This window comes from Lytechinus pictus, unplaced genomic scaffold, assembly GCF_037042905.1.
Source record: "Lytechinus pictus isolate F3 Inbred unplaced genomic scaffold, Lp3.0 scaffold_20, whole genome shotgun sequence".
NCBI lineage: Eukaryota > Metazoa > Echinodermata > Echinoidea > Temnopleuroida > Toxopneustidae > Lytechinus > Lytechinus pictus.
The window spans coordinates 13,737,983-13,746,968 of NW_026974141.1; positions in this window are offsets into that span (position 1 = coordinate 13,737,983).

Sequence of the window (8,986 nt, forward strand, 5' to 3'; positions counted from 1 at the left end):
GGTGCACTATATACAGTGTGCTAGGTGCAGTGTCCGGGTGTTGCGTGTGTGTCCCTCTTACAACATCTTAAGGGGAGGGGGAGGCAACATTTGCTGAATGATAGGCAATGTTGCTCCCCGGAAGCCAGCTATAGAGGTCGAAGTTACAGCAGCGTTTGGGAGAGTATTCCAAATACGGATGGTTCTTGGGAACATACTGTACATGTAGCAGTTCACCCTACAAAAAGGCTGGGTGTACTTGAGCTGATGTCCAGTGTGTTGTGAACGTTGTGGACGAGAACTGCTACTGTCTCTTAAGAGACAAATCTCCCAAACGGAAATCCCATGATCAAGTTGAAATTTCATCATACCATTTAAAATTACATTGCTTTTGCATTCAACGATTGATCAAAGACATCATTTCAAACACGCTTTCATGAGAAAAAAATATTTAGTCCTTACATGAAAAAAATGAAAGGAGGAAAAGTTATATAACACGATATAAATATGTGATAATGTCAGAAAATATCATATTAAGACAAATTCTTATTTCTTTGTCTTTTTTGATGGATTTTTCCACCTGTCTTCGTTAGTTTTTATGTTTCGCTCATATTTCTATAGAAGCAACCTGACTGTTAATGCCAGAGTAGGATTCCATTTTGATAAGTTATTTCATTTTGTTTTCCATATAAATGTACTTAAACATCTTAAGTTTAATGTTCTAGCCCGTAAAATCCTTTGAAAATTAATGTTTTGGAATGATTCGAGCAAATTCGAGCAAGGATAAATTGGGTCAACCATTTCTGATTTAAATCAATCTTCTTTTGTGCAATATTTTGCTTTGATGTGTTTGTAAGTCATAAAACTATATTTCATTAGGGGCATGTAACACGAAGCTTAGCGATCGATCATGGGGCTTATTTCTATAATTGATTGCATTGATTAACGTGTATGATCAATCGTAAAAACAAGCCTCACAATCAGTCACTAGGTTTTGTGTTACTGGGCCCTGGTCATGGGCATTCGGATACGCCTGATTTATATTTGTTATTTACCGTTGGATGATTTTTGCTTTGCCTTATCAAATGTGAGAGATTAAGTAAGTCCCCGTCTTACAAATAGTTACGATTGATCCGATCAATTGCAACTATGGAAAGCCAGCAACATCAACATCTAAAATACATGTTTGTTCAAAATATTTTCTAGAAATCAGTGTATATTCATACATTCACTGTTTTCTTGACAATTCAGTATGCTTCTCTTTGTTTTCAAAGGACACTAAGCAAAGTTCTTCAAGAAAAATTATGACATTAATGGCTTTCCACATACTTGAGATTGATCGGATCAATGGTAACCCTTTGTAAGATGGGGCCCAGTGATTTATATTTTTTATTTACCGTTGGATGATTTTTGCTTTGCCTTATTAAATATGAGAGATTAAGCAGATGTATACTTGATCATGATTGTGTGCATTTACGGAAGTTCTTTTGTACATGTATAAATCAAATTTGATCAGCTAAAACGATGAATATATTGAACAATTTTTCAGGAATGAATGAATGAATATTAAACTACAAGTCCACCCCACTAAAAAGTTGATTTTGAATTAAAAGAGAAATATCCAACGTAAAAATTGGATGTAAAACACTGATCTCCCCTCTAAGAGAGGAGATCTGAAGCGTAAAATAAAAAGTGTTGACATTTTGAGGTTTCGCTTAATTTCATATGACAGTTATATGCACACCGTGTCAGTAGAGATGACTGATGACGTCACCCACTCACTATTTTTTGCATTTTATCATAATTTTCTCCTCATTCTCCTGCGAAGCAAAGTTTTGTTCCTCCATGAACTATAGAATTGCTATCACTCAACATTTTATGGTTCAGTTAAATTGGTCCGTATTGTCACATCGGTAATAATTGAAATATTGTATTATTCAAACAATAAAAAACATAAAAAATAGTGAGGGGCTTCACCAACCATTTCATTTACATGTCACTAAGTTGTGCATATAACTGTTTTTTGTGAAAATAACGAAAACTTATAAATGCCACAACTTCCTTATTTTACATCCGACTTTGATGAAGTTTTCAGTGTTGTGCTTGTTAAATTTGTCGCTATTTATTCAAATCAATATTTCTCTGAGGGGAATCGACCTTTAATAGAACGAAAGAATAAAGGAAGGGAAAGTATATAAAGAAAAGAATAAAGATAGGAAGAAAGAAAGAAAGAAAGAAAGAAGAGAAGGAAGGTAGGAAGGAAGGAAGGAAGGAAGGAAGGAAGGAAAGAAAGAAAGAAAGAAAGAAAGAAAGAAAGAAAGAAAGAAAGAAAGAAAGAAAGAAAGAAAGAAAGAAAGAAAGAAGAAAGAACGAAAGAAAGAAAGAAAGAGAGAGAGAGAGAGAGAAAGATAAAATAGAGGAAGGGAGAAAGAGAGAAAAAGGAAAGAAAGAAAGAACAGAGAAAGACACAAGGGAATTTAGAAAGAAGAAAAGGGAAAGAAAGCAAGAAAGAAAGAAACAAAAAAGAAATAGAAAAGGAAGAATAACAGCATAGTCCATAGTAATATTCATCCAAATAAACTTTCACTTTATTTCAAATCAAGAACGGATAAATCAAATGTTGTAAACATGGTAAATCAATCCGAACAAAAACGAAAAAACTGAAATCCAGAGAGCGCCCTCTTAGTCAGAAAGTAAAATAATATTTGCTCCCTGCAAACAGCAGACAAAATCATGCAGAAAAAGATCTTCAAGTCAATTTGGAACTATATAATGTTTCACAAAAATGTGCCTTCCATGAAGATTTGAAAAGCAAAGTCGAAATTTCAAAACTATTTCTTTAATATTCAAACACATGATAAAACCTGGAGAGGGACCAGAAAATTTCAATAGAGGGGAGGGGGGGGGGGTAAGACAATCTAACGGTGACGTCATAGGCTTTTTTCCCTCTTATTACAGGGGTACTAATAGATTTACTTTCTTCTTTCTTCCTTTTCTCCATCTTTTCTTCATTTTTTCACTCCTTTTTTTGTACAAGAGCACACCAATTTACCAATAATGCGTATAGCATTTCCATTTATTTGAATGCAGTATAAAAGAACATATGTGTCGTAGTCCAGGATAGGAGAGGCATAACCTTGTTTTTTTTATATATACAATATTTTTTAAGGTTTCTTGTCAATTTGAGGGTGCTGATTACGAATCTGAATGATGCCACTCGTGTAACCTTGAGCATTTTCCGCAAATTGGCAAAATCCGATATGGCCGCCAAAATAAGCAAATTACCCATGAAAATCCTAAAATTGTCCGCTCATTGGCTATGAAATGCATTAAATCGTGTGGTACTAGTGAAATACTCTCTGACAAAATAATTTTTGCCAAAATATTCATTTTCCTGATATTCAAAATGGCCGCCATAGGCCCTTGTATACTCTATTATGTACAATATGAATAGGGAAAACAAATTTTCACAAAAATGAGCACTTAAATGAGCACTATAATGCAAAAATATCGCGATGTATGAACGAAGTAATATATGCAAATCATCATTACTAACGAGATATATCATTTATTATGTCATATATGGGAACATTGCTGTATTTTGATATCTAAAATAGCCGCCATTGTCCCAAACAAACATTGCGTACAATGGCAATGGAGGCCAAAAAATTCACAAGAGTGATCACTAAAATGCATATTATTAAGATTAAACGAGTGGAATACTGACTAAAAACATAATTGTTAACGAAATATATTATTAATATGCCATGTATGTGATGAATGTTGTATTTTGATATTCAAAATGGCTGCCAGAGGCCATAAAAAGTATTATGCACAATGAGAAAGAGGAGCAAAGAAATCACAAGAGTGAGCACTAAAATGCATATGTATGTAATAAATCAATGGGATACTGTCTAAAAACGTATTTTCTAACGAAATATATCATTCAGGTTTCAAGTTTGTATTGAATACTGTATTTTGACTTTCAAAATGGCCGCCATAGACATTAACAGTATCATGTACAATGCAAAGTGGGAAACCAATATTCACAGGAGTGAGCACCATAAATGCACGTAATAGTGATCAATGAGTAAAATATTGTCTGAAAGCATAATTTCTATTAAGATATATCATTTATTCTGCCAGTTAGGTGATAAATACTGTTATTGGAAAGTCAAAATGGCCGCTACAGGCCCTTACGGTATCATGCACAATGTGAATGGGAACAAATTATTTCAACAGAATTTGGCTTTGCTTGGCCAAATGGTGATGTATGAGTGAAATATTGTCTGAAAACATCATTTATAACAACATACATCATATCTTATGTAATTTAGGTGATAAATACTGTATTTCAACATTCAAAATGGCTGCCATATGCCCTTTTTGTGAACATTATTTGTCCCCACTCAAATTGTATATTATACGATAAGGGCCTATGGTGGCCATTTTCAATATAAAAATGCAGAATTTATCACCTTAATTACACAAAATTATGATATATCTTGTTAGAAACCATGGTTTTAGACAATATTTCACCCTTACATCACAATTCACAATTATATGCAATATTTAGAGTCAAGCAAAGCCAAATTCTGTCAAAATTATATGTCCCATGTTACAATGTACACAATACTTTAAGGACTTATGGCAGCCATTTTGGATTTCAAAGTACAGCATTTATTACCTCCACGACTAATATGTGATGTGTTTAGTTAAAAATCATGTTGAAAACAATAGTTTTACTCGTACATCACAGTTATTTGCATTTTATGATTCTCACTCTTGTGAAAATTAGTTTCCCTATTCGCGTGTTACACAATTTAGTTAGGGCTTGTAGAGGTTATTTTGAATGTCAAAATACAGTATTTATCACCTATATGGCAGAAGAAATGCTATAATAAAAAAAAAAAAAAATTCAAATAACATTTTACTCATACAACAGGATTATATGGATGTCATAGTCAAGCAAATTCAAATTCTTACAAAAGTATGTGTCCCCATTCAAATTGTAGATAATACTGTAAGGACCTATAGGGACCATTTTGAATTTCATAATACAGCATTTATCTCATGCATAACAAAAAAATGATATGTCTTGCTATAAAACATGTTGTCAGACAATATTTTACTCGTAGATTACAATTACATGCATTTTATGTTTCTTACTCGTGTGAAAATTAGTTTCTCCATTCGCATCGTGCATGATAAATATAGGGTCTATGGCGGCCATTTTGAATTTCAGCATTTATCACATAAATGGCATATTAACAATGTTTTTAGTCAGTATTCCACTCGTTTATCTTAATAATATGCATTTTAGTGCTCACTCTTGTCATTTTTTTGGCCCCGGCCATTGCCACTGTACATTTACTCTTTGGGTCAGTGGCGGCTATTTAGATATCAAAATACAGCAATGTTCCCATATATGACATAATAAATGATATATCTCGTTAGTAATGATGATTTGCATATATTAATTCGTTCATACATCGCGATTTTTTGCGGTTTAGTGCTCATTTTTGTGAAAATTAATTTTCCCTATTCATATTGTACATAATAGAGTATACAAGGGCCTATGGCGGCCATTTTGAATATCAGGAAAATGAATATTTTGGCAAAAATTATTTTGTCAGAGAGTATTTCACTAGTACCACACGATTTAATGCATTTCATAGCCAATGTGCGGACAATTTTAGGATTTTCATGGGTAATTTGCTTATTTTGGCGGCCATATCGGATTTTGCCAATTTGCGGAAAATGCTCAAGGTTACACGAGTGGCATCATTCAGATTCGTAATCAGCACCCTCGAATTGACAAGAAACCATTAAAAAATATTGTATATATAAAAAAACAAGGTTTGGTCAAGTTTCTATGGGGCCTATCCTGGACTATCGTGGCCGGGGATCGAACCTCGGACTTCCCATGTATAGCCAGGCGACTTAGACCAATCGGCCACGGTACATCCACTTGAAAAAAATAATAATTAGAGCCATTCGCCACATCTCCCCCCCCCCCCACTCCGGTGGCACCACACTGCTTTAATGGTAAACAACCCCATTCATTTTTGTTGTTATGATCTACTTCTCGATCAATTTTTATGAACTATAGGGGGGGGGGGGGCTTTGAGTAGCTTCACAATAATTTTCACCGAACTGCGGTTTTCGCCGTGGATCTCAGCACCTCGGAGTAAGGGAATAATCTACTGGAACGAAAGGCATTCCCTCATGGGTTGGCAATTGATCGTGAGAACTTCCGAAAAGCAGCCCAGCATTATAGTAACTGCCTAAAGTCGGCAAAGGGCGAATATCACCGTGATCAGTTCAGAAATTGCACACCACGAGAACTGTTCAAGAAAGTTGATCAGTTAACGCGCCCTACCACTTCTGCAATTGTACCTAACGCTAATGGTAATGGTGCTAAATCATTAGCAGAACGCTCTGCCAAGTACTTCACTGAAAAAATAGAGAACATAACACATGAGCTGGAATCCTCTGAGCCGACTACTACAAGTGAACCTGGTTTTCTTGAGAAGTCATCTCCGTCAATGTTCAAATACTTCAGGACTGTTACAGATGAGGAAGTTCGTAATGCCATTTTGAAATCCTCCTCAACGACATGTGATCTCGACCCCATTCCAACTCTTTTTCTGAAAAAAATTCTTAGATGAACTAGTTCCAATTATGACAACAATTGTTAATGATTCGTTTGTAACTGGATGCTTCCCTGATAAATTCAAATGTGCCAATATTTTACCCAAACTGAAAGGAAACCACTTGAATGCAGAAGAGCTTAAAAATTATCGTCCAATCGCTAATCTGAGATTCTTTGCCAAGATCTTAGAAACTCTTGCAGCCTCCCAGTTACAAACTTATCTTCAAGAAAATAGTTTGTATGCAAAATTTAAGTCAGGTTATCGTCAGTTCTACGGTGTCGAAACTGCTCTGCTTAGAGTCACAAATGATATATTGGTGTCTTTAGACAAAGGTGAGGAAGTTATCCTTATATTGTAAGATTTTTCAGCTGATTTCGACACCATTAGACATGACATTCTTTTAAATCGCTTAGAACACACATTTGGAATCTCCGAGCTTGCTTTGAAGTGGTTCCAATCATATCTTCTTGACCGTAGTTACTGTGTAGTTATTGGGAATGAACGATCATCCACCCACCCTTTCAATCAAGGCGTTCCGCAAGGATCAGTATTAGGACCGACTTTGTCTACACTTTATATTTCTCCATTAGATTCCATAATTGATAGATATCATATCCAAAAGATGTTTTATGCAGATGATACGCAACTCTATGTTTCTTTCCCGAGATCGAGTAATTCTGACCCTACCACTGAAATTTTGCATTGTATACAAGCAATCAAACAATAATACTAATAATAATAATAATAATAATTAGACTTATATCGCGCCAAATCCACTCTGTAGAGTGCTCAAGGCGCTTTTTAGGAAATTATAAAAGAAATTAAGAAGAATTGAACAGAAATGTTTTGAGGTAATGTTTGAAAGTTTCAGAAGTCAAGCACTGTTTGTTGTTTTGAGGGAGGCTATTCCATAGCTTAGAGGATGAAATGATCTTTCACCCCAGGTTTTGGAAATTTTGGGGGTAGCAAGAGAATTGGAAAAGGAGGAACGTAAGTCTTAAACTGAACAGTAGTAAAACAGAATTCCTTCATATTATATCACGTTTTCGAGAAACAACTCCAATACAGAGTTTAGATCTTGATGAAACATCAATTCCTAGTAGCAAATCATGTAGAAACCTAGGGCAATCTTTGACTCACGGATGACATTTGAGAACTTTATATCACATAAATGTCGCACTGCATCATACGCTCTTTATCGAATAGGCAAAATTCGAAATTATTTGGATAAACCTACAACTGAAAAACTAATACATGCATTTGTTCTCTGTCATATTGATTTCTGTAACAGCCTTATTTTCGGTTTACCACAGCGACAAATAAAGAAACTACAGACTATCCAAAACTCTGCTGCAAGATTAGTTACTCAAACTCGAAAAATATGAATCAATTACCCCTGTACTACGAAACTTACATTGGCTTCCTGTTCATTCTCGTATTTCTTTCAAATTATTAGTTTTTGCATATGAATGCTTCCATGAGATAGCTCCATCATATTTAAGCGAATTATTAACTTTACATCAGACTACTCGTACTCTAAGATCAAGCACAAAGCAGCTGTTTGCTATTCCTCCCATTGTTACCAAAACATTTAGTGAGTGCTCATTTGCACATGCCTCTTCCGTCTTATGGAATGCACTTCCCAATTATATGAGAAATATTCATGATTTAGATAAGTTTAAGACTTCCCTAAAAAAGTATCTGTTTAACTTGTAATGAACTCGGTGCCCAACACTCTACTTACTTTCTAATTTCTTTCCTTAATTTCATCCAAGTGCATAGGGACATGCATTGCTATGTGTTATGTGCTATAAAAGAACTGAATATTATTATTATTATTACAAGCACAAACGCAAGTGCTTTGCCTACATTAATTATTTCTTCCAATTCCTAATCTATTAAAGGGGAAGTTCACCCTGAAGAAAAGTTTGTTGTAAAGATAACAAAACAAAAAAATAAAAATATTAGTGAATGTTTGAGGAAAATCCATTTAAGATGAAGAAAGTTATTAGAATGTTCAGTTTTGGATTTGTGACGTCATAAACGAGCAGCTGCCCCGTAATGTAAATGTGATATAAAATACATAAATTTCAATTTTTAAATGATTCGTGATGACTTATTTTTGTTCGGGGCTTTCGGAGTAGAGTGACCACATCCTGTGCAGGCATGTGTTGATCATATTTTGACATAGAAACCCTATACAAAATTATATAACACTCATCAATATTTTTCGTCTAACGACAACTTGCCAATTCTGATAACTTTCCTTGATTTTTTTTAATAAAAACTTATATTATATAAAGTCTTTCTTGATTTTCATTTTGTCATAATTTCATCATACCTGAATTTTT